Source organism: Ascaphus truei, chromosome 1 (genome assembly GCF_040206685.1).
Source record: "Ascaphus truei isolate aAscTru1 chromosome 1, aAscTru1.hap1, whole genome shotgun sequence".
Lineage (NCBI taxonomy): Eukaryota > Metazoa > Chordata > Amphibia > Anura > Ascaphidae > Ascaphus > Ascaphus truei.
In genome coordinates this window covers 495,434,196-495,459,344 of record NC_134483.1, presented here as the reverse complement: position 1 = coordinate 495,459,344, position 25,149 = coordinate 495,434,196, and the positions used below count along the sequence as shown (strand labels likewise).

Sequence of the window (25,149 nt, the reverse complement as noted above, 5' to 3'; positions counted from 1 at the left end):
AGTTCCCACAGTAGCATAGGTTGTGGCGCCTGGTCTTGTTGACGTGACATCAGTACCCCCTTCCTCACAAGGTGCCATCGGCTTATCAATATAGTTCTTATGGAAATCCTTGTGTCATTTAAACATACTTTGCATATCTCATTAGAATATCTCCCAGGTATCTAAGGTGTGCTCTATTTTGAGCACAAGTGTTTCCATATTTTAGTTGGAGCGAGGTTTGAGGGGATGTATATATGTATGTGTGTGTAACGGTTTTTGTGAACCGGCCTGACCCACCCAATCTCACATTGGCCCCTGTGGTCTAACCGGCCCCCATTACAGTGTGGTAGTGTCTGGTGGTGCACCTGTTGGCAACAGGACTCTTGAGTCTCCCGCATGATGGTGTATGGGGAGGACCCGTCCAGACAGGCAGCTGAGGTAGTGTGCTGAGTCTCACCTAGTTCCAGTGCAGCGCCTCCACCTCATCAGGGTCCCTGCGTCCGCAAGGGGATGATCCTGTTGAGGAACTCCTCCGTGGTGCTCCTCTCTGTACATTCACTCCACACATGTACACGAGAGGGTTTGTGAATGAGAACATCTTTATTGGTTGATGTGGGCTAGCTGCCCCTCGCAGTATATTCTTAGCCACTCATTCTGCAGTCAGTGCCTCCCTTTAAAAGGTGTTTCTCTCCTTAGATAGGGATTCCCTATCCCCGCAGGGATCACTGCCCTGTGCCAGATCCCTGGACACAGTCTCCTCTATGGTTACTATAACATAACTCTCAGTCACTTAGGCTAGTACTTGAACTTGAACTCCTGCCAGAACTCCTCCTCTTGGCAGGGCTGAACGCAGAACTAACTTTGGATCAGTGCTGTGCCTTATGTATACTCTGGAAGCTGACACACCTCTGACATCACTAACCATGGAGTCAGAGCATGTGACTACTCCCATCCATACTCAGGGCACCCCACCAGGGTGTGAGGGCAAACCTCCATAATTACTGCTGGCATGCCCACAACTTACCAGGCCTTACTGTCAGCAGGAGAGATGACTGTAGCCATTTTACATGACCGCTACATGTGTATATATGTATGTCTGTATATATGTATGTGTGTGTGTGTATATATATATATATATATATATATATATATATATATATATATATATATATAGATAGATAGAATCAAAAACGAATAGACGATACCGTCCTGTGGCTAACTATATGCTTTTATTTGTGCGAGATTTCGAGATACACTGATCTCTTCTTCCGACTTAAAAACAGTGCATCCAGGAATGTGTCTGTGACTGAAGCCTATCCCTCCCCCCTGTGCAGTATGCGATTTATGACGTAAGGTGTTAAATGGTCCCTGAATGTCAGTGATGTGTGTATGTGTGTAAATATAAATGTATAAAGCGCCCACAGTGTGCACAGCGCTTTACAAAAGGTGTGTGTGGAAGTGTATACCAATGGTATGGGTAGGTGTAGAAATGTAAGAGGATGTTGCATTACTATAAATGTGTGTACAGTAGATACATAGCAACTTAATTTTGTGATAACATTATCAACATACTTTATAGGGTTTACACTAGGTTGAACTTTGTGGCCAATTTTTGATGCACTTTCTGCTTTTTCTTTGGCACACTGAAGCATTCTTTTTAGTAGGGCTAGCACAATCCATTTCTGTGCTCCACCAAAAATGAAAAAATGAATGCATATTTACGCTAACGCCACAGATTGAGACATTTCAGATTAGCACATAGGCGCGCACAAGGAGAATTAAAAATTAGATTTCTGTGCGCTCATTTTAAATTATAATAATAATAATAAAAAAGTTGTTTGTGATGCTTAGTAGAGACCCCTAATGTGTAAAAGTATTGACAGTAACCTTGGTGAGAGTTCTTGAAATACTTAAATATATATTTACTACATAGACTATGTTTCTCAGTGTAATAAAAATTCTTATGTACATTGGTGCTACAAATCATGTCCTAGTAACATTTACATAATCATGTACTGTTGTCAATTACATCATAGGTTGGTAACCACTGTCCACCACAGCATCAGCCTCAGGGCTCGAGATAAATAAATAGTAAGTAACAAAAATGGGTGGATTAGGGGACTTTTTCTACAATATCAGGAAACCAACCCCCGGAAGTTTAGGTTGGGACACTTTTTTGGAGGAAGCTTCCAAACAGGATGAAAATCAGGACAAAAAGGAAAGCTGTTTCGCTGGATAAGAAAGATCAGTCATATGACATGGGAAAAGTTGGTAACATCTTTTTGTATTCGTGAATATGGTTTCTGAGAAGACTCATCCTTTAAAAGAGGAATACAATATTTTTTTTCTTCTTTTGGGGGACAAAAAAATGCACCTTCCAGAATTTTAAAATGATATATGTAGCCGGGCTCCCCTCGCCCGCATATGTTGTTGTCGGGTGGGAGGGTTGCAGCAGGGCAGGGAAAGCTCCGGTATATCGGAGGTTCCGCGTTATCAGGGCGCCGCCATGTTGGGAGTTGGCGCAGACGCAGAAAATGTGGAGCAGGAGGTCGCGCATGCGCGGGGATAGCCGCCAAAGCCCGCGAAGGAGGAGTAGCTCCCATAGGGTGGAGCATAGGGAACTATGAGTCCCAGCAGCCCCTGCGGGACCATGTGACGCCAGGGGACTAATCGGGTGGTTGGTAGGAAGGAAGGAGGATATAGGGTTGGAGGGCGCGCACGTTGCTCAGAGTTAGCGGGAGGAGGAAGGAGACGGAGCTCCGGTGTAGGGAAGCATTCAGCCTTAGGCCTTATACCCCAGGCCCAGTTAGGCCCTGAGTCACAGTAGTGTGGAGCAGAGATAGGGACTGGCCCTAGACAGGTTCCGGTTCCCTTATTGCGCCGTTCAGTGATCGCTTAAAGAGACAGTGTGTATCTAGCAGGAGGTCTGGGCTCAGACCCTGCTACTGTTGCTGCAGTTCATTTGGGTGGGATCGCCCCGGACGCCTATTGCTGGATCCATATCGCATCTGACCCTTTGTGAAGATCCTTGGCAGGCCCGTAAACTACAAGTGCACCAACTATATCACCATTTATACAGGACATAGTCGCTGCGCAGTCACCCATACATATTCGTTATCTCACTTGAGGGTGGGGGACATATTGTGTTGGGGTATTGGACACGGGGTGGGATCACCCGGTGAAGGAGGGGAAGGAAGCGTCCTGCGAGACGCCGTAGATAGTGTCTCCTCTAGGGAGGAACACCTGTTGATATATATATATATATATATATATATATATATATATATATATATATAATCCTTTGCAGACAAGTAAAGTCATTCGGTAGTTTATATGCTGTGTTGGTGTGTATTGATATCTAATTGTCCTGCGAGGAACCACTCCCCCTCTGGTGGGAGCCATCACAGGTGGAGGTGCTGCACCAAGTATAAGGTATTATCTATTGTTTCGCGTGCCCCAGGCTCTCCGTGGTGGAGGCTTAGGCCCTGTGAGCCTACAGGTTATACAGCATATGGTAGCGATCTCGGTTCACTAGGAAACAAGGCTACATATAACTAGTGATAGATTTAAAAAAAAGGAATTTAACTAACATTAATAACTATTGTTCCCTTTTTTTTACAAGATATCCAATTATACCATATGAACTAAACTATAACCAGTCTGTCCACAGACAGTAAATGCTGTGAGGATCTCTGCTACTAAGGGAAGTATGTACCTTGTGTGTGGAAGGCTAAAGCCACAATTTGTTATATAAGGAAGTAGCAACTGCCGACCAGGTTTTCTATCTGACCCGCTACTGTAGTCTAATACATTTCAGCAAGATCACTACCTATAAATATCCAGTCATTTCTAGACCTCAGTTGCTAGTTGGAAATCAGAAACCACCATTCAGCCTGTCTCCTCCTCTGGCACTCGGTGCATACACATATCCCCTATATATTATGAAGCTCTTCTTCATTTTCCCTGATTCAAACTGCATTAAAGGGAAAGTCATGGCAGTAAGATCTCACAGCCCCAGCTCTTGCTTTTCATAACAAGGCAGGCACAACTGTTTGCCATGGAAAAGATAAAAGCTATTGTAACTCAACTTGACAAGGAGAGGCTCAGTGAGTAACGACACTGACTGGCACCTGGTTCAATTCCTGGGTGTCGGCTCCTTGTGACCTTGGGTAAGTCACTTTATCTCCCTGTGCCTCAGGCACCAAATACATAGACTGTAAGCTCCACGGGGCAAGGACCTGTGCCTGCAAAATGTCTCTGTAATGCGCTACGTAAATCTATCAGCGCTATACAAGAACATGCTATTATTATTATTGTTAACCCACTGATACCAAAACTATATAGTTTCACCTAAGTACACTCACAATAAATGTGTCTTCAGCATTAAAAATGATGCAGGTTTTTTATATGATGTAAATTTAAATAATATCATTCATCAAACACCTCTTGAAACAATCAATCAAATTCAGCCAAGGTCATTGGATTTGTAACATGAACATTGTATTGTTGATTTGTGGCCAGCAAGCACTACAGAGAAAAGAGTCCCCGAGCTAAAAATCAACAAATCTTAAATAAAGCTGAATAAGCTGTGTGTGTTTTAGTCAATCTTTATCCCCCAAATCCCAGATCTTTGTTTAAGCTGCAAACGGACTAAAAAAAAAATATATCAGCTCACTGACTTCTACTTATTATCCACATAAATCCACAAATGAAATGGAGCGCCTTTTGTAAAGATGATAAAAAACCCATAGAACACACAAGCAAGCTGATGTTTTTAAATAGTAGTTAATCATTTTCAATCCTGCTCTCCCTCTGCGACACACGTTATCCTTGAGGAAAAACATAAAAAGTCTAACGCCGAGAGAGCATAGGTACTAGACCTTGTTTTGATGAGGGATTTTGTAAAGTGACAATGAAAAAAAAATGGTGTTATTTAGAGATCATTGTGTATTATTGTGTCACTGTGCTGTGTATTGTTAACCACACAATATCCTTCAAGAAAATTAAATGCAGATGTCGCCAGACTTAACGTCTTCGGTGTCACGACCACAATGGTCGTGGCACTGAAGAATTAACGCTGCGGGGGGATCACATTGAGAAGCATGGATCCCCCGCAGTGCGATACTGGCAAACACTGTTTCCTGCGCTGCAGCGCTTTGCCTGTTTGTCCTGTAAGTCTGGCTAGATCTGTAGAATGAATGCATACACTCACATATGTAGCCATGTGTAAAATTGGTATACAGATATCCTTCATGCTGGCAGTAATCCTGGTAAGTAAGCAGGGTTGCCAGTAACAATCATGGAGGTTTGCCCTCAAACCCTGGTGAGGTGTCATATGTCACAAAGGAAGTGACAACATGCTTTGTGTCCACTATTAGTGACACAGAAGTGTGTCTGTTTCTGGAGGTGATATAAGACACAGCACTGCCTAAAGTTAGGGTGTTCTGACTGTTCAGTGAGAGTCATGTGGAGTGTCGGCAACAGTGTTGCAGTGTCAGAGAGCAGAGCCAGACAGTGCAGTGTCTGATGCAAGTGCTGTGAGGCTGTGCAGCTGAAGTGGCAGAGAGACAAGCTGCTTACCCACTGTATCCAGATGGTGCTCTCCCTTAGGGGAGAGGTGGACAACCAAATTAATTAGGAGCAGAGGAACCTTCTGAAGGGGAGTACCGCAACAAGATGAGCGGCTAAGCACGACCGCTATGAGGGGCAGTCTGTCCAGAATGATGCAAATAAAGATGCCCTTGTTCACTACAACCCTTCTGTGTGAGTGTGGAGTCATTCTACAGGAGGTATCACAGAGGAGGTCCTCATCAGATACATCCCCCTGCGGCCGCAGAGATCCTGATGAGGTGGAGGCGCTGCATCAGATGTGAGTAAGACTCAGAGCACACTACCTCAGATGCCTGTCGTGCTGATATCCCCACTAACACCCAGCGAGAGACTCAGGAGTCCTGTAAGCCAGCAGGTGCACCATACGACATACAGACATGTAATGGGGCCAGTAGACCACAGGGGCCAATGTGAGATTGGGTGGGGGCCCGTAAAACCGTTACACATATTACAAAAATGATTGTGTTAGAAAAATGTTCTGATGTTATTTATGAGTCCAGGAGCCCGATTCATTTGAATTGTAGTAACAAAAGAGGGAGAGGGAGTACGTGGTATGACACCTTTTTATTTTATCAACAAGTATTTGACATGTTACAAGCTTTCAAACCTCTCAGGCTCCTTCATCTGGTATGGGAAGTGTGACCAGATGTCCCGGTTTAGCCAGGACAGTCCCATTTTTTATCCCCTGTCCCGGTATTGTGAAATGTCTGTAAATGCCTCGATTATTTTGGAGCTTGCCGGCCGCACGCATGTGTGATTAGACCTTGTCGGCCGCGCATGCGCATTTGGAGCTTACTGGTGATCGGTGTTTTCCCATTGCGCATGCGTGGCCGACAAGCGCCCATCACACATGCGTGGCCAGCAAGTGGCAATCACACATACGTGGCCGGCAAGCAGCAATCACGCATGCGTGTTGGGTGATCGCTTGCCGCGCATGTGCGATGGGTGCTTGCCATCCACGCATGCGCAACATATGTCCCGGGAAAAATATGGTCGCCCTAGGTATGGCAGATATACAGTAACACAATATTATATACATTGTTTGTAAGAGTGAATCTTGGCCTACATTTCTTACCACAGAATAACACACCTAAAATAAGTTAGTTGTCTATAGTAGCTACAGACTGTCTATTCAGAGTATCTATACAAAACCTACCCCCCTATGGAGGTGGTGCAATATGAGGGTTTCAATTAATAGATCATGCTAATTAGAGAAAAGAGAACCCCAAGAAAGTTATTGCACTTTTAATTTATCATTTACTTCACTATATCAAAATATTATTTTGGCATTACAAAAGTAAACAGATATATCATACACATAAAAGAGAGATTCATTATAACCAGTGACGATATAATTCCTAAATACAACAATGTAGCCCTTCATGTAAAAGGGTTTTGGAGAGAGAAGGAGAACAGTAGCAGCGTCTTCAGCACTTCTGTTTTCACCGAGATTCAGAAGCCTATGAAGCGACTGGATTTATGACTTTGAAGGACATACAGATCTATAATTATTTCAGTGATTGAAGTTGACACCAAGCATACAGGTGATCATCTTTCACAGCCCTTTCATTAGATCGTTTGATCTCTTTATGTAATGATGCTGCATCTGGTACGGTGATGGGAATAATTGCTGCTTAATATTCAGTGTTTGGGAATGTATTACACACACACATAATATATATATATATATATATATATATATATATATATATATATATATATATATATATATTTCTTTTTCTGTGTCCATATAAGAAAGGACCATATAGGTCCCTTCAAGATTTGCAAACCTAATTTAATATCTGTACTTTATATACATTGATAGTGTTATGGGCATTTTTACATATGAAGGGCTGCATTACTGTTTACAGTATATACATTATACAAATCACTGGTTGTAATGAATGCCTCTCGTATGCGTATACTACATCTGCATTATTTTTATGACAAAATTATTGTTTGGTATCATGAAATAAATGGTAAATTAAGAGTGCAATAACTTTCTTTGGGATTCTCTTTTTTCTAGTTAGCGTGATCTACCACAGAATATACCCTGCATTTGTTACTAAGTCAGTAAGTTGTGCTTCAGCATCTTATTTACTGATAATAGATTAATTCAATCAGGCAATCCTGGGGGGTATCACATTTGCTAAATGCAGCCACCTCAAAATGTAGGCTGTACAGTATAAGCAGACAGCTGGCAGAAAAAAAGGCAGGTGAACATCAAGTGAGTGCAAAACCATACTGTAATTCAACAGTTGTTCACACCTGAGGTTACAATGATCTACTTCAATACACTGATTAGTGCATATCATATCCTGGGCAGTAAATTCTCTGTCTATATTCAGTTGGACAACATTTTCAGTAGCCTCCAAGCTAAACAAAATCTCGTTAGGACTATTTATTATTAGTGTATTATGTCTTTCTCAACACCTACTAAGGGCCTGATCACCTCCCTACACAGGGTCCTCCTCGCTGGTTCGGTCCTCGAAACGCCAAATGTATCCTTACCTGGAATAACGATTTGGGACTATGTAGGGAGGATTATGACTGGGTGTGAGGGAGTATACAAGAGGTTAAAAATCTCTCTCACTTTAGCAGACCAAAAGAACCACACCCCTGCTGGTAGGTCTGCTACCTGATTGGCAAGGGGAGGTTTGAAAGGCAGACAGCAGATTTCTTCCAGGCTGTCATTTTGCTCTCAACCTGTGAGGAAACAGGTTGCAGAGAGCCTGGCTGAGGGGAGAGCCTGAACTCCCTGTCGTGCACCTAGGACTAAGCACTGTACAGGCATACCTCGCATTAACGTACGCAATGGGACCAGAGCATGTATGTAAAGTGAGAATGTACTTAAAGTGAAGCACTACCTTTTCCCCACTTATCGCTGCATGTACTGTACTGTAAACGTCATATACGTGCATAACTGATGTAAATAACGCATTTGTAACAGGCTCTATAGTCTCCCCGCTCACGCACAGATTTGGTACAGGTAGCGAGCCGGTATTGCTGTTCAGGGCGTGCTGACAGGTGCATGTGTGAGGTGCCGTCTGCCTATTGGGCGATTATGTCCTCACTCGCGAGTGTACTTAAAGTGAGTGTCCTTAAACCGGGGTATGTCTGTATTGTGTTTGCAGACTTATGCCATTCACTTTCATTGCTTTATTTTCTGTTCATTAAGAGGATACTACAACCTTTTAGGGAAATAAAGGACTTTTCCTTGCAAGAAAGTGATGTGTAACCTCTTTTCTGACCATACCGACAAGTCCGGTCCGTCACACTGGGGTTTGGTTGGAATGTAGCTTCAAAATCTTCTATTTGCTCTTGTATCAAAGGGTTGCAATATAAGCTTCTCTATAGGTAGCACCTCAACCCATCTCAATTACGTATAATATCCCCCCCCCCAGTATCCAATGAATGCTGGAAGGGTTGTGCCAGAACTGGTGCATATCTGGTAAAATATGTGTTTTTGGACAGAAGTTCGTTCAACAGTCACAAAGGATCACTGGGATGTCTGTTGCGAGATATCCAGGTCATTTACTTCTAGGTCTGGAGGAGGATATAGCATAATCCCCTTAAACTAATACCCTACTAAAGCTAAACTTTTGATTTTTGTTGGCACATAAAGTTTACCTGCCTTATCCCAGTAAGTATTATGTATTTTCAAACATAATTTGCACCAATAACTGAAACGCTTGCTTTAGTTATTTAGTTTCAGTGTTTATTTTTTAGATAAAGTCTGTGTAGCGGGGTATTCTCTGGCTACTATTTTACCCAATGGGCTGGCAGTAAACCCTGGTATTTACAGGCTTGCCAGTAGTTGGTATGGGGTTTTCCCCTTCACCTTTGGTACTGCACTTGAGTGACAGCGGAGTGTGGCATATCCTGTTGTAGCTGGGACAACGGGGTGCCCACCTTCTGGCTGTACTTAAGAGCAGGACCACCCTAAATTTGGAGGTTGTTTCTTCCCCCTGAGGAAGGAAGGTCACATGTCTGAGAGCCTGAGATCGGGGCCTACCCATGTGCTCTTCCCTGCGGGGAGGAGTGAGTGTGATCATACCTCTGCCATCGCTAGGGAGGTGGGGAAGTGTTAGGACGGCTACGGGTGACCTTGACCTATAGTGCGGTCCAGGGACCATCTCTAGTGATAGCTGAGAGTAAAGAGACAGTATCCGGCAGAAGACTGCGGAGTAGCTGTGTATTACTGCAAAGACTGTAGTAATAAACTGTTCCTGTTTACAATATACCTCCGGCCTCGTGTGTGATTTAACTGGGGGAGAGTACAAGTTCTACTGTGGAAGATCATCTCCTTATATTCTTGAGCCTACGGCAGATGGAGGTGCTGCACTGCTAAGTATTATCTGGGGTATGGACCCCAGAAGCCTGTTCCTGTGTCCCAAAGTCATCGTGGACGACTCAGCCCTCTTGTTACCAGCAGGTATGCACCACACACACCCGTAATGGCCCCTATCTGCGATTGGGGGGTGGGGGGATACACTGTTACATCTGTATATGAGACATTTCATACATGTGCAATGCTCAATTGCAATTATAGTGTACAGCAGGGCTGCACAACATGCGGCCCGCCTGGCCTCTCTGTGTGGCCCGCGGTGACTCCGGCTGGGCGCCAGTTAATTAATTAAATAAATTAAAAAATGTTTGTTTTTTTTTTAAAGTTTAAAAAAATGGCACCAATTCATCCCCCTCCCCTCCTCCACCGCCCCCCCCCCTCCCCGCCCCCGGGTTTTGCAGTGCGCGGGGGCAGAAGCAGCATGAGGAGGATGCAGGATGCCGGGGAGGTCAGAGCATGGTGTGTGTGTGTGTGTGTGTGTGTGTGTGTGTGTGTGTGTGTGTGTGTGTGTGTGTGTGTGTGTGTGTGTGTGTGTGAAAAACGGGCTGGTGCAGAGGTGGGGGTGGGGGGGTGCTGACATGTGAGGGGGGGTGGGCTGCTGACATGTGAGGGGGGGTGGGCTGCTGACATGTGAGGGGGGGTGGGCTGCTGACATGTGAGGGGGGGTGGGCTGCTGACATGTTAGGGGGGTGGGCTGCTGACATGTGAGGGGGGGGTGGGCTGCTGACATGTGAGGGGGGGGGTGGGCTGCTGACATGTGAGGGTGGGTGGGCTGCTGGCATGTGAGGGGTGGGTGGGCTGCTGGCATGTGAGGGGTGGGTGGGCTGCTGGCATGTGAGGGGGGGGCTACTGACATGTGAGGTGCAGGGGGGGAAGTGATGTGAGGTGCAGGGGGGGTATGATGTGAGTTGCAGGGGGAGAGAGAGAGTCATATTGAGGGGAGGGGGAGAGAGTGTTATATTGAGGGGAGGGGGAGAGTGTGTTATATTGAGGGGAGGGGAGAGTGTGTTATATTGAGGGGAGGGGGAGAGTGTCATATTGAGGGGAGGGGGAGAGTGTGTCATATTGAGGGGAGGGGGAGAGTGTCATATTGAGAGGAGGGGGAGAGAGTGTCATATTGAGGGGAGGGAGAGAGAGAAAGTGTCATATTGAGGAGAGTGAGTGTCATATTGAGGGGAGGGGGAGAGCGTGTCATTTAGGGGAGGAGTGTGTCATATTGAGGGGAGGGAGAGTGTGTCATATTGAGGGGAGGGAGAGAGTGTCATATTGAGGGGAGGGAGAGAGAGTGTCATATTGTGGGGAGGGGGACAGTGTGTCATATTGAGGGGAGGGGGAGAGAGTGTCATATTGAGGGGAGGGGGAGAGAGTGCCATATTGAGGGGAGGGGAAGAGTGTCATATTGAGGGGAGGGAGAGTGTGTCATATTGAGGGGAGGGGGAGAGAGTGCCATATTGAGGGGAGGGGAAGAGTGTCATATTGAGGGGAGGGGGAGAGTGTGTCATATTGAGGGGAGGGGGAGAGTGTCATATTGAGGGGAGGGGGAGAGAGTCATATTGAGAGGAGGGGGAGAGTGTGTCATATTGAGGGGAGGGGGAGAGAGTGTCATATTGAGGGGAGGGGGAGAGTGTCATATTGAGGTGAGGGGGAGAGTGTCATATTGAGGGGAGGGGGAGAGTGTCATATTGAGGGGAGGGAGAGAGAGAGTGTCATATTGAGGGGAGGGAGAGAGAGAGTGTCATATTGAGGAGAGAGAGAGTGTCATATTGAGGGGAGAGAGAGTGTCATATTGAGGGGGGGAGAGAGTGTCATATTGAGGGGAGGGAGAGAGAGAGAGTGTCATATTGAGGGGAGGGAGAGAGAGAGTGTCATATTGAGGGGAGGGAGAGAGAGCGTGTCATATTGAGGGGAGGGGGAGAGAGTGTCATATTGAGGGGAGGGGGAGAGCGTGTCATTTAGGGGAGGGGGAGTGTGTCATATTGAGGGGAGGGAGAGAGTGTCATATTGAGGGGAGGGGGAGAGTGTGTCATATTGAGGGGAGGGGGAGAGAGTGTCATATTGAGGGGAGGGGGAGAGCGTGTCATTTAGGGGAGGGGGAGTGTGTCATATTGAGGGGAGGGAGAGTGTGTCATATTGAGGGGAGGGGGAGAGTGTGTCATATTGAGGGGAGGGAGAGAGAGTGTCATATTGAGGGGAGGGGGAGAGCGTGTCATTTAGGGGAGGGGGAGTGTGTCATATTGAGGGGAGGGAGAGTGTGTCATATTGAGGGGAGGGGGAGAGAGTGTCATATTGAGGGGAGGGGAGAGCGTGTCATTTAGGGGAGGGGGAGTGTGTCATATTGAGGGGAGGGAGAGAGTGTCATATTGAGGGGAGGGAGAGAGAGTGTCATATTGAGGGGAGGGAGAGAGAGAGAGTGTCATATTGAGGGGAGGGAGAGTGTCATATTGAGGGGAGGGAGAGTCATATTGAGGAGGGAGAGAGGGTGTAATATTGAGGGGAGGGGGAGAGAGTGCCATATTGAGGGGAGGGGAAGAGTGTCATATTGAGGGGAGGCGGAGAGTGTGTCATATTGAGGGGAGTGGGAGAGTGTCATATTGAGGGGAGGGGGAGAGAGTCATATTGAGAGGAGGGGGAGAGGGTGTGATTTAGGGGAGGGGGAGAGTGTGTCATATTGAGGGGAGGGGGAGAGAGTCATATTGAGGGGAGGGGGTGAGAGTGTCATATTGAGGGGAGGGGGAGAGAGTGTCATATTGAGTGGAGGGGGAGAGAGTGTCATATTGAGGGGAGGGGGAGAGTGTCATTGAGAGGAGGGGGAGAGGGTGTGATTTAGGGGAGGGGGAGAGAGTGTTATATTGAGGGAAGAGAGACATGGGGGGGGGGGGATGCTGACATGGGATGCTGACTTGGGGGGGGGGCTGCTGACATGGAATGGGCTGGGGGGATGTGGAGGGGGTATTGTGTTTTTGATGTGGAGGGTGGTATTGTGTGGGTGAGGGGGAGAGATGGGGGTATGAGAGATAGATGGGGAGTATCATAAAGGTTGACAGTGAGGGGTTCTGGGGGAGGTGAAGATGATGATGATGAGAGGTGCTGGAGGAGAGATGATGATGATGATGATGATGATGATGATTTAACCCGTGCGGCCCAAATTTTTTTTCCTTGGAGCAGTTCGGCCCTTCTCACTTTACGAGTTGGGCAGGCCTGGTATACAGTATATACACTGTTCTGGCTCATGCACACTGTGGCTAGTGGTAGAGACATGCAGTTTCACTCACTCCCTTTAGATGCGCACTGAGTCTTTTCTTTCTGTTCTTCTATTGTCAAACAAATGAGGGGAACTATGGGTAAGTGGCATACAGTATGTGGGGGAGAGGTGAATTGAAATAATTCTACCAGGAGATGGGGTACAGACTGCTCCTAATGGCTGCTGGCTCCAACAGGATCCCACTTCCCTGTGCAGACAGGAACAAGCAGAGGACTGATTAACTCTCAGAATATGGCAGAGCTTTTCTTTACTCTTAGTAAAGCCAAACCAAGAGTTTTAGATCAAGGGGGGTTGCCAAGGCAAAAGACTGGGAGCAATGTGGGAAAGGCAACAATGTTGCAACTACACTGAGGAGCAATGGTTGCCTCAGAACAGGGAACTGAACATGCAGAGAGATTCCAGGACATACACTTTATAAATACTGTGTTGTATTATGTAACTGGTGCTCCCCCACCCTAAGGCCTCGGCCAGGCTCCCCGCTGGCGAGCTGAGGCGCGCTGAGGCTCAGGGAAAGCGGGTGCTTTCCCTGGCCTTGCGGTTGCTTGCCCTGCGTGCCATCAGGGGGCGGGACGGGGGCGGGCCAGTGACGTCACAGAGCTGGTTCGCCCTCATTGAGCGAACCGCTCACGTGACCGGCCCTGCGCTACGGCAAGCTCGTGAATTTAAAAATCTGCTAAGACTTTCGCTTACGCGCGCTTGTGGAAGCGTAGGCGAGCCCCTACTAAAGCCGCTCTAATTGTGGCTGTAGGGGCTCAGTGCCGAGCATCAGCACGCTTCAGCGAGCAAGCGCTTACCATGGACGAGGCCTAAGGCTGCGTCTATACTCACACAGACGGAGCGGAACGGAGGCGCGCCCACGCTGCAATACTCTTGCTAAAGCCTGAGCTTTTTCATGGCTTTGCAGCGTATGCAGCGGGTGCGATTTGGGGGCGTGGCAATAAAAATTTGGAGGCGTGGCAATGACGTTCCGTTGCGGACGTCACTTCCCTACCTCACATCCCGATCCACGGGCATTTTTTCAGATTCAGCATCTGAAGCACTGTGCAGACAAGTTCACTTTCCCCCGGTATGGAAATTAACTTTAATTTTGTGTGTGTTGTGTATGTTGTTTGTGTTGTGTGTGTTTACCACCGGCATACAAAAAAAAAATGGCGTCACTTTAAAAATGTAATTTCACTTTGATTGGAGGAGACAGGTCACGTGATCGTGCCATCGCGCAAAAAATCACTTGGCTCAGTCTCCTTCAATTTAGCGCCTTTGCCAGCTCCGTCTGACGTGCGCGCTGGCGCCATCTATAGGCATCCTCAAAGAGGACCATAAATGTGAACACGCAGCGTGCGCACGCCTCTGCTCCGTTCCGCTCCGTCTCCTATAGTATAGACGCAGCCTAAGGGAGATTCACTGCTATCTGGTGTCGTTGCGGTGCTCACCTGCAGGTTTACAGAAGGGCCCGAGCTTCTGCCGATGTTAGTTGGGGATGAACAGGACAGGCTTTTGGGATCGATAGCTCTCATCTTCTTCAGTGGAGCACCTCCATTCCCACAGGGCCTATCAGAAATAGGTGCAATTCCTGTAGAAAGCCTCTTTCCCTCCCCCTGAAAGACTACAGCCTCAGACAGGAGTAAGAACAGAACTTGATCTTTATTGAACAGCAACTTCACCATAGCTTTGCCTACAGCACATTCTCTTCTCTGTGTCCTCAGAGCGCTATCCTGATCCCCACACTCCCTGGCGGAGTATGGGGCATTTTCTCCCACTCCTGAGGGAGGGAATAGAAGGTGAACCAGAGCCCTGGCTCCACACTTCTAACAACTCAACAACAACTTTATTTGGAGCTGCAGACCCTTATTGTTACCTGGTGCGGGGCCCCAGGTCTTAGCCCCGGCAGGGCAGTACCCAGGCCTTAGGCCACCCCCCAGTCACGGAGCTGTTTACTGCAGCAGGCGTAGATTTAACCCTAACACTGCCTGCACTGGTACCAGGACTTGCGTGTTAGGCAGGGAATTAGTAGCTCAGGGGGTACCTGGCTACAATTATATATATTTTTGCTCCAGCAGGAGGATCGTCTATTGATTATTTAAGGCAGTTGTGATTGAGACATACTTGGTTGTATATGCTGCCATCCACAGTGTTCAATAAATGACTTCAACTACTAGAATGCCATGTAATGTAGAAACACTGGAAACAATGTGTGTGTAACTAGCAGTGTCCTTTCATTTTCATTACATAGACCAGGGGTGCGCAAACTGGGGGGCTTTATTTTTTGTGGGGTGCGCGGCTACAGGGGCCCCGCACTGAGAGCGCGAGACCTCTGTAAACTTACCCGGCTTCAGTCATGCGTCGCCATGGCAACGCGGCGTCAAATGACGCCCATTGCCATGGATACGTGACGTCAGATGACGCCGCGGGTCACGTGACGTCAAATAACCCAGCAGCGTCATTTGACGCCCCATTAGAGGTGAGGGGGAGAGCAACCCAAGAGGAGAGCAGGCAGGGGGGGGGGGGGCAGCGCAGGAAGTTTGCGCACCCCTGATGTCATAGACGATAAAGTCACATGTATAAATAGGATTACACCACATATAAATCTTTTTATAATTGTAGATTGTCAATAAAACAAACCTAAATAGAAGTAAGGGAATTTTATCTTCATGAAAATCTATTACATATACATCATATGTAATATAACATGTATTCCTGCCACTTTTGCCAATATAATGTACTTCACAATAATATTCACATAAACAAGAGGTGAAAAATGAAGAAACACTAAAAAAGACAACTGTGTTGAAGAGGAAACTCTTCTTTATACCTATAAAATTATGGAATCTGACATGCTGCTCTAGATTAAATGCAACCTACAAGGTTTTATTACCTTACATTTTTTTTCTGCTGTGCAGTACATAAAATTAATTTGTATTTTGCTGTAGAAATTCCAAGATTAATGATGGCAATTTTGCTTCTGCATGGCCTGTGAAATCCTTTTATGGTTCCACTAGCATCTGGGATTAAGATATCTATTTGGAGCACAGGATGCAATAGTCAGAGATGAGAGGAATCATTTGTACTGATTCTTACTTATTGGAATTCAGTTAATTTAAGTATTTCTATATTGTTTTGGAATCTAACATTATATTATGGACATACAAGTTAGTATAAATTATATACATACATGCTGTATATGCTATTGGTCATCGTGACAAATCATGTGGCCTTTCATATATGTTGTGCATCATGGATGTATTCATTTTTAAGGGATTTCTTATTTTCCATACCCCATGCACCATTTTACAGCATTTCAGGTTTTAGACTAACTATGCACAACTCATAATGGGGATTAATATTTCAGCAAAACTTGGTGGGGGGGGGGGGGGAATAAAAATTAAATAAAAAGAGAATGGATTTGTATGGTTTTATCTTCTCCATATCATGTTATTTTCAAGTTATCTGCTAATCATTATGCAAACACGATACATGCTTAAAAATGAATGGCTTAGAATACATTGATTGTGTTCACACAGTATGTTCAATTTGTTATATTCATAGTAAAGAACATTGGCCACTCGAGGGACTATGGCCCTTATTCAATATGTTGTGTACTTGCTTCTCTACTGTACTGTATGTCAGGCTCAAATTCTCCATTCAAATTCATTAGTGATATGAGAAGCAACAAAGGGGAGAAGTACACTAGATGTCACTGAGTTGCGCAAGTATGTTTTGAATGTTTCAAAATTGATATATATTTTGACCCGATCTTGTGCATGTGGAATTTCATTAAGTGGATTATTTTGAAGCTGGATGATTTGGAGGAATTAGTAAAACTGTCACGTTGTAGCATGAAGCGACACGCAAAACAGGTGGAGCACTTGAAAAAAATCTTTTTTTCCCACCCCGTCTTTATTTTTTGTACCCTCCCCCCCCCATCTTTTATTTTCTTCATTTCCCCCTCTCCCAACATTTTTAAATAAAAATTGAGTTAAAAAAAAAAAAAACGTGGACAAAAAAAACGCATACAACTTTTTGAACTATAAAGGGTCATCCATCTATTACCTGAAATGCCCCTGTAGTCTTATTTACATCGGAATGACTGAAATCAGATATATAGTGCTTGAGCACCGTAGAAACATCAAAAATGCACAATGAGACCTTGATGCGTTAAAAAATAAAACTACGGTCGCGAGGCATGTTCTTAATAAGCATAACGCGGACCCCTCAGTGCTGTCTGCGTTTGCGATTGAGAAGGTTACTCTGGGGATACACAGGGGTGATATAGAAAAGGCTCTACTGCGTAGGGAGTGCAGGTGGATTGTCCAGTGGACTCCATGGTCCCTAAGGGTCTAATGACTACTTAGGATTTGTCATTTTCTTGTACGTTTTGTTTTATGTACTGTATGTGGTCTTTATTATTTGTATTATTATTTTTTAAATGTTATCATTTATACTCAAAGTTGCTCTCTTATTTGTTTCAAGTACATTCATGGCGGGACCAACCATTGATGAGGTCTCTGAGGAGTATAACAGCTGCCTGCCGTGTTTAATTGTGGAAACCATGTGATCGTGACAGTGTACCCATATGTCCAACAACTAGATATGCGATGCAAGATTCCCATGGCGACACGTAATTCTGGATGTCACGTGATGACCCGGCTGGACGGCGAACTTCTGTTGGGAAATGCCTCCCTGATGTTTAACTGGACGCGTGTCTCGTCGGAGTCAACAGACTTCGTTTACCTTGACAACACGCTGTGATGTTTATAGCGTGATGACGTGGCGGCACAAGAATATACTAGGAGGCCCACGCCACCCAGTCTGGGCCAATCAAACACTCTTGTCATTAGGACCAGCTGAGCATCATTATTTCTACATCTGATGGGCGGCGGATAACAACATTTTTAGAGCGAAAATAAGGACTTGCCTAGCTATATAAAGTATTTGTTGCTGTTCAGTCATTACCACTCCAAGAAGAAGACGTTGGTCGAAACACGCGTCAGAGTGGGAGCCTTCTGGATGACACCCTGTCTCTTTTCTCATGGAAGGTGTCACATATCTATATCCTCATTACCTCTTACATTCAGAGAATTATTATGACTTTCTCATGGAATTTGACAGATTCTGACCATTGTAGGTTATAACCTTGATGTTTTTCTGGACTTCTAGAGGCATGTTCTTAAGCTGTATTGCAGGACTGTGTATTACTATGAAATGTTACAGCGCATGAGTGAACAAACCTACCTGGACTTACTAAAACTGTCATTGTGTATGATTCAGTATTTCCACCAGCATTTTGTCCCCATGTAGTGGGGTTTATTGTCTTCCATCAGTGGGATGGGGCTGCGGGTGACCTATTGTGGGTTTCTTTAGATTTTCTCCAAAATACACTCCTTGAGTTCTCTCTCTCTATCCCCACACTCTACTAGCTGATTTCCTTCTATATCCCCTCCCCTACATTTCTGGTAGGCACTCACAGGGACTCATTGTAGTTTTTGCCAAATACCCTTCACTCTGTTATGAGTAGCATATATTTGTATGGCATTTATTATGAGAGTGTATTAGATCTATGTATATGGTATACATACAGTATGCTTGTCACAGATATAAGAAATTTTGCCCAATATGGATTTTTTCCTGTGAAGGTAGACAAACATACAGACTCCATGCAATGATTAGCCTCATGGTGTTATACACTTGACATTAGTTTGTCCACTCGTCCCTACTATGTGTTACTACAATTTATTCAGTCGACCTGCCTTAATTTATCATGGGCATGTTTGACGGAAGATATCTTCATTATTTGTTCGCTCATACATGCATAGCCCCAGCTCACGTGATGCATCTCTCACTATCACTCATTTTCCCTATTTAGCGTATGTGGGGTTGTTTCTTCATCAACACACAGCTATGTGATAGTATGGTCTTTTTCCATTCCTTGAATTGTTTAAGTCTTATGAGGAACCATTCAGGGGTGTCCCCAGATTTTGTATTCTTTCTCCACTGTTTTTATATTATGTTCTCTAATAAGCTATCTTTATACTTTGGTAACCAGAGTGCTCCTTAGAGACTCTTTTCTCTTTGTTTTTCATATGTTATTTCCCTGGAGCACCACCAACAGCTATCACTAGATATTCACTTGCTGGCCTTTAGGGTACCTATATGTGTTTGGCGTGCATGCGGTGTCTATCTTTTTTTTTTTTTACACACACACACACATTACAAGGTTAAAGTGCCATGAGCCATGCCATACGTTGTTTTTAAATGCAAGATGGGCAATATTTACTAAGCGGTACTATATCATAAGACACTTTTCAATTCCCTTTAAAGTGAATGGACAGTGTGGTATTTTCCAGTGTCGCAAGGTGTCTTATGGCATATCACTGCTAATTAACATAATGGAAGCATTCCCAGAGTTTTTTCAGACCACTTTAACATCTGGTACATGAAAATAGGCACACTTTATTTGCTATGTCATAAAATAGGCACACTTTATTTGCTATGTCATAAAATAGGCACACTTTATTTGCTATGTCATAAAATGTGTATCTATAGATTTATATGATATTTGTGTATACACAGACAACAGAAGTTGTGTGAAATTTCCCCTAACCAGCTGATAGATCAGTCATCAACCCCCATTATTTGATGGTTCAGAGCTTCAACCACTGGCAGAATACAATATAATAATTACAGGATCTAAAAACAGGTACCGTAACTGCTAAATAGGTACAGTTGGATGGTATGCTTTTGATAAAGGAAAGAAAATCCTGGCTAACAGAGAGGAAGGTACTGTAGAAGAATTGTGGTTTGCTGCTGACAGCTGACTTGGGATACAACAGCAACAGCAGAAGCAGCAGCAGTGCAGTAATGAGACCAGAATTACACAGTACTGCTGAAGTAAAAATATACCCAAGGTTTATATGCTGCACCCTGCACCATGAAGGTTTTTATGCAGTGATTCTATAGAATAGCTGATGCCACTATCTTTAACAACTGTGAACAATGTCTGAATGCTTTCCCCCCAAATGAGGAATCAAGGAAATCCATGTGAAGGGTCCACGATGGGACATACTCCTGACAAAATGAAGCCTGCTGTGGAGATGAGGAACTAACTGCACACTGTGTATGTTGCTTTAACTACTGTTTATGTACAGTAGCACTTGCATTTTCATTTACAAGAAGCCAAGATGCTTATGGTGTTGTGGGCTACTGCAGTGCAGCTGAATAATATTCTTACAGAACCTGCTTCATCTTTCTTGACTCATCAGTCTTGAACTGTCAATCATTTGTCATCTCTTAACACATCAACACCAAGAGCATGACTAGCCTGTCAGCACACCAGCTAAAGGCTGTCCATGAAGAGACAAAGCTACATTCTCCTATTTCCAATCAAGACCATGATGTTGAATCAAAATGACATAGGGGTTTCTAAAACATTATAAGAAAAATAGTCACAGAACTCACGTGTTCCTTATTCATTAGTTTAATTTGTAAAAGGTATTGCTTTACAATTTACTTTAAATACAAGACCTACATTATATTATGGTATTATTTTTAGCTGACAAAAAAAGCATCAGCACAAGCTGCCGTTTTTTCTTTTTTCTCTTTAATAAAATCCAAACAATGATAAGTAATGAACTAAGTTGCCGATCAATCCGTTCTCCTATGGCACAATAACAACAACAAAAAAACACGCATAAACCCTAAATCCAAATATGAGCCGTTCTTGGGTTTTGGCTCAAATTTCGCTCCGATTGTAAAATTTGTCCTGGAGGCCAACTAGTTGTTTGAATCAAACATTTAATTCTCAAACTGCTTGACTCAGAATTCTAATTGAATGCTAAATCCACGTAGATTGGATTTTGAACCTGTGAATGTGCCTATCTTTAGATTTCTGCAATATTTCACAAGTATATACTATGGGCATCATTTTATTTTCTGCTGGATTTCCTTTTGTAGTTGCATTAATATCTGTGGTTGCCATTCATTGCATTATTATTGGGTTTACCATGTCTGTCTTCTGCTGGAATGTCCTGCATCAACTCTACTGCTTTTAACAATCAATGGTGGTTACTGTAATGACTCAATTCCAAAGATGTAAGGTGGCAGTACTATCACCTTGTAGTATTGGATCCAAATGCTTTGTTAATAAACCTGCTAACACAGAGCATTACTTTATCTATTGTTAATGTAGAATGGAAACATTTTGCATTACAATTGGTCATAGCGTGATGGTATTCCACTACAGATCTATTTCCCACTGAAACCATAACATGATTTAATATTATTTGATCTTATTGTTATCCATTGCTATCAGCCTTTTTTGGTTTAGATTAATATATAAATATTGGATGACTATACTTAATGAGAAGACCTGGGAAGTTTCAAAAGCAATGTACACTATCATTTTATATAGCAGAACACTCATGTTAGCCCTATAAAAGATATCACAACCAACAATGTATCTAGGGATTCAATAGAATATTAGTTTGCTTCTTTTTTTAGATCAAGGACCAATATCCTTCCTATAGTATGACTTAATCTGCTAACTGTTTTCCTTTCTATACTTTCAGTATGGCAAAAATACTTTGACCTCTTATTTTATGAGCAAAAGAAATAAAAAGTATAGGTTTTTTTTTCTCTATTATACCTTTTATTGAGTCAATAACTTCAGTATGTGGTAAAATGTCGTAACTGTGTCATATAACTACATACATATGTTACAAGGGGAATTATAAAACCTGCTGTTCCTTTCCCTTAATTAAGGAAATAACAAATATATTCTTGCTTCCAGCTTGCCCAGAAAGTATTTTAAGGCAAAAAAGGGCAAAAGTTCTAGCGTCTCAAATCAAGCGATCGCCAATCTAGTTCTTAGATCATTTCACAGTAATGTGTGTACTAGTTACATTGTAGGACAAAGTGTCATATTGAGTTGTAGATGGTGTCTAGTTTGCCTAGATGAGTTTGGGGTGCTGTACCATAAACTATGTCCCCATAGTCTATACTTGGCATTAGTATCTGCCATGTGATGCGTTCTCACCATGGATTTGTTCCTATAAAGAATACATCGTTTGGCATAGGTTTTGGATGTCGGAGTATCAATATGCAACCCAAATGTTAAATAGAAGTCAAGCCATATGTCCAGGTATTCATAGTGACCAAGGCTAGAATGCTGTTAGAGTTGGTTCTGATCTGTAACTGTCATTGGAAGCTTTAGAAATGTAGCCTTAGTCCCAAATACCATTGTTACAGCTTTGTCAGTGTTTAAAAAGTGTTTGATTTGGGAAATCCTCTATTTATGTCTTGAAAAATCAGATTGAAGTATGTGTCCAAGATCAAAGAGGCTAGAGGTGTGTGCATATAAGATTGTGTGATCCGCATACATGTGCATTGAAGCTGCCTTACAAGTTATAGATACATCATTAATGAAGACTGAAAAGAGTAGGGGTCCAGAACAGAGCCTTGTGGAACCCCACAGGTGACATCCAAGCGGTTGGAGTTAGACCCTGAGATAGATACATATTGGGATCTACCTGATATGTATGAGTGAAACCAGTTTAAAGCATGCTTCCCTATTCCAGAGCAATGAAGCTTGTTTAACAAGATAAATGATCGACAGTATCAAAAACCTTTGCAAAATCTAGAAATATTGTACCAGCAAGTTGTCCCAGTTCCATTCCATGCTGGATCTTATTGGAAACTTTTAGGAGTATAGTTACCGTGGAGTCGTTTGAGCGAAAGCTACATTGGCGTTGGCTAAGGAAATTGTCTCGCTTAATTGGGAGTGGACACATTTGTTCATGACATTGGATAGTATTGGGAGAAGAGAGATATTGGTCTGTAGTTGGATTACAACTAAAGAGATGTACAGTATGAATTACAAACGCAATTGGGGCAATGCAAATAGACATTGGTACTGTACTTGCACACACTTTGGGCTGGTTAAGTAACCTAGTTGCTGTATGTATTGTACTTGAATACTGTGGCACTGGTGCTTGTGCACAGGGGACTCCTGACCTTCAGTAGTGGGTAAGAATGGTCTGGGACCCAGTGGCACAGCACAGACGCCCTGGCCAGCGCAAAGAGTTTGAGGTAAGCCAGCAGGATCATTCATCACCACTTGACTCAGTCTGACTCACCATCACCATGTGGACTTTGTCCGTATCATTCACATCACATCACACTATCAAATGCCAACCAGACACCCAGGCTTTTGATGTGTTTATGTGTGCCTGATTCTTATTTAGGGTATTTGCAGTAAATAATCTCAAGCAAATTTGCTGAAGAGACCACTTTTGTTACCAAAAGTTACATTTTTTTAAAGCTTGGCGAAACTAATGACTTAGCAAAATATTAGGCATTCATTCTTCGCCTGTTGTGAACATGTGAAAAAAAGATGTGCACATCTCCATTAAGGACAAAATGAAACCTACCACTTTTTGAGCCACACGTGGTGCTTTATTAAGGACTGTCTATACTGATGTAGTAAGATTTATTGTCCCTGGCGCCCAGCCTGCTGCGTGACCGTGGCTGCCCCGGCGCCAGAGGATTATTGATGTGGCGGGTCTGATCTGGATGCATAGACCCCCACAGCGCGACCGCGGCACACACCGTCCACGGAGCTGCGGCTTTTTGGTTTCTCAGACGCGGCACCGGAGACAGTAATCCTGGCTACATCTATATCTATTACCTCTAGAATCCCCCAAGGCCCAGGTTCCTATTTTTACAGTTCCATACTCCTGTTCCAGAGACTCTGACTCTCCTATCCAAACTACTGTACATGGGTGGTAATCTTCCCTTAATAGCATGCACCCCTCAGCTCTGGGGTGGCCTCAACGCATTCCTATATTACAATGCGGATACAAGGATATATATATATATATATATATATATATTACAATGCAAAATATGTTCCTTTCACTACATAAGGTTTCCTTATTTTGCAGGTGAAGGATGTTAATACACGGCCCCTTAGGCTGAGGCTATACTAGGGGCGCACGTGGCGCCGCGCGCGCCTGCTGCAGAGGTGATTTGTGGCCTAGGGGGAGACACGACCGTGACGTCATGGAGCTGGTTCGCCCTCATTGGCTGAACCGCTCACGTGACCCGGCCGTCGGTAGGCAAAATCAAATAATTTTGTCTGCTCAGCAATCGCTCGCACGGTCGCGCTTCATTGCGCGCTCTTCGGCCTGCCTCAGAGGCTAAGTATGGACGCAGCCTTAGACTTCACAAAAAGCATAATCCCCTAAATTTCACAATAACACACAATTGTCAGTAGTTCCATTTGCTGCTAGATTGTAGTGCACCTTTAAAGACATTTCACATGTTCAAATTACCACGTACAGTATGCACAGGCTTTCTGTGTGAAGTTTTATGTCTGAGGAGGTTTGCTTACCACTGTTAAGTAAATGCAATTTCAATATAAGTTCCAGTTTAATAAGGTCACTGTTACGTGACATTTAAAACCGTGCCGGCTGCTTACAACCATGATCAATATTTGCAGGCAACCATTTCCACCTTTGGTACTGTAAATAGAACACAAATTGCTTCAAATAGTATGTGCCTGCTAGGGGATAGTGTGCGTCTTACCACCACTTAGTAACCTTGGCTCAAAATGTTATTCTAAGGCTGCGGCCAGGCAGGGAGTAAGCACGCAGGCGCTCGTGCACTGTGACGTCACGCGCTCTGCTGGGCCTGGCGATTTATGGCCAGCTAGTTGAGCGCGTGTGCGTCGGGGGGCACGGCTATGACGTCACGGAGCTGGTTCGCCCTCATTGGGCGAACCGTTCATGTGACACGCCAGCGGGCAGCATAATCAAATTTGCATGTCTCTGACTGAGCCTCTGATTGAGCCACCTGTGCTGAAGCTGGGATATCTTGAAAACCTGACCTGTTGGGAGGGGGGGAAGGGGTTGAGGACTGGAGTTCAGCACCTCTGTTCTAAGTTATGACTTAGAAAGTA

The 25,149-nt window shown here is 44.2% G+C and overlaps 1 protein-coding gene across 4 annotated transcripts in view; it reads right to left on the bottom strand.

The window, feature by feature from the left end:
* The window catches only part of LDB2 (LIM domain binding 2), a 448,439-nt gene that overhangs the window by 285,004 nt on the left and 138,286 nt on the right, over window positions 1-25,149 (bottom strand). The window lies entirely within an intron of this gene.